Raw genomic sequence first — 4,711 nt, forward strand, 5'->3', positions numbered from 1 at the left:
CAAACTGCTGAAAACGTTGTTTCCAGAACACTGAAATACTGACTGGTGTGGCCTTGAATCTGTGATGTGAGGTGATGTGTGATGTGAGGCAGTGCATTCATGTCACAGAGAATCAGTTTCAATCGGTTTATTTTCATCTTAAAGCAATAGTCCATCCATAAATGAAAGCTGTCATACTTGCCCCTCTGGTCATGACTGCAAAATAAGGGCGATCAAGATCAGGCGCCATTTTCATAAACATAGGCATTATGTTAAGACTGTCTGACTGACCAACTAGCAGTGCCAAGAGGGAAGCAGTCTTACTTTTCAGTATCAAATTAGGCCTACTTTATGTAACTGATTTAAAGTTATGAACAATAACAAAAAATTAGGGTTGCACGATATATCGGTCATCATATCGGTATTGACCGATATTTGTTCATTTTTAATGTTATCGTTATCGGCCTGATAAGAAAATGTAGCAGATATATTAAAGCCGATAAATAATGTGTTATTTCCTGCAGTTGAGACACTTCAGATGCTCATGTTCAACATGATGGTTTTGAATTGCTTAAAATACGATTAGAATCACTTTAAAAAAAGAAAATACGGTAAGAATAACTTTAAGAAAAGAGAATACGGCAAAGTGTAACAGTCTGTCATATCGGCTACATACATTTATAATGAGAACATCATAATTGTGTGTTTGGGACATGGATTTTAATGGTGAGACTTTTGTTTTGTAATCAAGCTCTCAAAAATTATATAAAATTTTTAATTTTGATTTATCAGCCAATAAATTGATTATCAGCTTTCAAATATAAAGATTTACCGGTATGGCCAAAATGTACATATCAATGCATCCCTACAAAAAATTTATGAATAAATTGTAACAATGACACCTTAAAATAAAGTGTAACCAACTTGTCTTACAGTGTAATTATATATTTAAGTACGGAGTAATATTAATTAACTACATGTACTTACTATAGGGTTAAGGTAGATTAGGATTTGGTTGAGGGTTAGTTGCATGTAATTATGCATAATTTACTGTTATGGTAAGTACATGTAACAAGGACACTGTAAAATAAAGTGTTACCGACAAGTTTTATTTAGTTTAAAACTCTTTTATCACCCTGAATCCTTCATTTTGCTGTCTGTACATTATTCTGCGTATTACCCGATTGCTTATTACTTAATATTCATCAATATTATTGATTTGAATGCACTGACACTATCGGTCAGCTCAGTTCAGTTCTCATCCAATAATGTTTTCTACAGAGCTATGTTAGAGCTGAATTGAACCAATTTCATTATCGATGAACTTTACAGTTATTGAACCAAACTGAATCAACATTGAACTGATTTTAGCAGAATATTGTCTCTTTAGAGCTGCTTTACAGTAGAATTGAATTCTGTTTGCATCATTGATCGTTATTTTCCTGTTTATCTGTGTAAAACTGCTTTGAAACGATCTGTACTGTATAAAGCACTATAGAAATAAAGGTGACCTGACTCGATTTTGAAATTACTTAAATTTCATCGTATAGCCACAGATGACTTGAAGTTATAATGAAAGCATAGTGTGTATACTTGTGCCTCTATATTCCAAGTAATTGTTTCCTTTTTGGAGCTTGGTAATAATAAAAAAAATCAGTCATAGTGGTTTGGATCAACATGAGGTTGGGTGTATGGCAGTTTTCATTTGCGGGTAAACTATCACTTTAAATCAACTGCAGTCAATGATCTGAAAGTTCTCAGGGTTTTAACAATTTGCCTACATCAGGGCTATAAGTCGAAGAACTTCTGGTGCTTTTTGTGTGTGTAAATCACACTGAACATTTGTCCTGAGAAAACAATAGGGAAGAGCATCTCAAAATAAGCCCATTTCATTAGTGCATTTCACTTACCCTGATCAACTCTTACAGAGAAATCTCATTTCAAATGCCTGTACATAGTCAACATCTGTCCATCAGGTCCAGAACATGACCAAGACAGGGTTGACAATCAAATAACGTTTGAAATATTATAGCTCTGTTCCAAACCCTAGTGAGGGAAAGCCTTGCTATGGATCTGAAACGCAGCCTTAAACTGATCTGTACTGAAATGAAACAGAGCAACACTGTACTCAATATCTGCAAATTCAATAGAGTTTGACGTTAGCATGTTGCTAAGCTAACGCAACAATACTTCTAAACAAAATAACAATAAATAAATACCACAAACAAATATTGTATAAAAGAATTCCTTACGATCCAGACATCTGAGCAATGATTACAGTTACCATAATGTAAAAACCATCCACTTTTCAATCCCTCCCCAATCAAATCAACTCCCAATGGATAAAAGTCCCACTCTACTGTAATTTTTTCTTCTGCATATGTCCCTCAGTAAGTATATAACTGATATTTAAGGTGTATTTTTCCCTGCCTATACAGACCAAGATGATGGGAACGAGCCGGCCTTACATAGGACGAGCAATTTGGAGAATGGATGGATAGATTCTTTTATTTTTCAGTGAGCTTGTTAACTGTACGTGAAGGACACATGCAATGTTCTTAATTTGGTGTTTTTATGTTGGGGGCGCGGAAACCAGACAGAAAGCCATTATAATCGGAGATGCTGTCTACACCGAACAGTAAACGTATGCCATTTTTTTATTCAACCATCCTGTGGAGACACCGTGTGAAAATGCTGGTCAGTTCACTAGGTTTTGGAACAGATCCATATCTTCATCGCTTTGCAGAGGATTTAAACTCAGCTCTTGTTATTCTTGTTCAAACGTTGTCCCAAAACAGATAAATTGTGTTTTTCCAAACCACCTGTGCTGGAAGAGAACCACAAACTGGCTACGGTAAAGTTTTATCATCCAACAAAACCCAGATGTTCTGAGATATGGAAGGAGCCAATATGAATGTACACAGTCTATATTACGTTATAATATTCACTAAAGAATACAGCAGGACACTTACACAGTGAACAACACTGTCACCTGACCACATACACACACAGCACGCCCCATTGCACGTGTCTATTTACTAGAAAAGCAATCAGACTTCAATAATAAGCCACTTTTGGTACAATTGCAAAATTGATAAAACAATTTTTTTTGTTCATATAAATAACAGTTTTTTTTTCCTGTTTTCATTTTCACAACAAAGTTCTTTAGTTGAAGACAGACATCAGAAACCCTTTTGCTAACGATTCAACAATAAAGCCTGTGTTAAGTTGCTTCTGGAAATTAAATGCGACCAGCCCATCCATACAAAGCACAGAACAACAAAACTAGAGCTCTACGACTGAACAAAGCTATGATCAACACTTTACCAACACGGTTTACCAACTAAAAGCAAATAAATGCCTCATCTCTGTGATGTTTTTCAGGAAAGACTTTTCCTCATAAGTCATGTCTGCAAAAGATGAACGTCACCTGCCAGACTGCTCTCAATGCATAAAAACTGTAGTTTATTGCCTCTCCTGCTCGTATTCCTCAGAATATAACTTGTAACATCATTCCACTAATGGAATTGAACTCAACAGGAAAGAAATTTGATAACTGAAAATAATTGTTACTTGCTTTGTGAATTACAAGATCCTTACTTCTTATACCATTTCTGATAGAACAGTGAATACTTTTAGTTTTTCCCATCAGTATATCAGTCAGTGGACAATAACAAGCACAGGCGACTCAGGTTGGAGCTAAAAGTGGACCCAAAAACTTAAACCTGCATGACTAACTTTCTTCCATGGGAAAAGAAAAATGGAAGTTTTCGCAGAATGTCCAGGCTCTTTTCCATACAATGAAAGCATCTAGTTACCATATCTCACATAGAGGATCACTACAAGGATTAAAAAAGTACCATGAAATGATATGACTTGCACTACATCAATCTGATAGTTCTGAAAACATCTGACAATCCATATAATAGTTTTCCATCAGGAAAATTCAAGTGGTTATTCATGAAATATGAACTTCATCAGTGCTTGCACATTAGAGGTCTTCACGGGTCCACATTGACTGGAAAACCCGAGGTGCGACCCGACACTCCGAGGGTTTGAGTCCAAAACTTTGACGAGAGCATCGGACACGGGTCAGGTCTAATTTTAGTTGCCCCGGTCTCGGGTAATTTGAAATAAATGTGCTTTTACCAAATAGACCAGAGAAGACTAAAATTATTTTAAAATGTGCCAAATTTCCATTATTAGTTTTGTGCGCTTAATATTGTATTATTTAAAAGAAATACATATTAAAAAAGTCTATGAGAATGTTACTCAGTCAATCTGTTCTACTGTGTGTAAATGCTTATTTGCTTATTAATATTAAGTGCAATATAGCTGTTTATCTACTTGTTCGCCCAAGCGAGGTACTCAAGCGATGAACTGTTAAAACATCTAAATGCAGGTGATGCCAAACTAATCGCAAACAATTAAGCCATAACTGTTTTGTTTGAAGAAAAACAAGAAATGATACAATGTGTGAAATCCAGAAAAAACATATTCTGCACATTTTTGAAGTATAGGCTACATAATCTGGGAAATGGCTTACTTAAATGTTGCACAGATGGATTGGAGAATGAACTTCATCTACAAATACGCTGAGAAGAGATGGGCATACTTTTACCTTAACAAGTGTTTCTCTTCATTTTCAACCTGTCAAAGATGCCACTGGCGTACAGGGATGCAAGCATGTGAAGCCTTGGGTCTAATATTATTGGGACTGGCTCTGGTTAGG

The sequence above is a fragment of the Siphateles boraxobius genome, unplaced genomic scaffold (genome assembly GCF_051911475.1).
Source record: "Siphateles boraxobius isolate OS27281-9 unplaced genomic scaffold, OSU_SipBor_1 15, whole genome shotgun sequence".
Classification (NCBI taxonomy): Eukaryota; Metazoa; Chordata; class Actinopteri; order Cypriniformes; family Leuciscidae; genus Siphateles; species Siphateles boraxobius.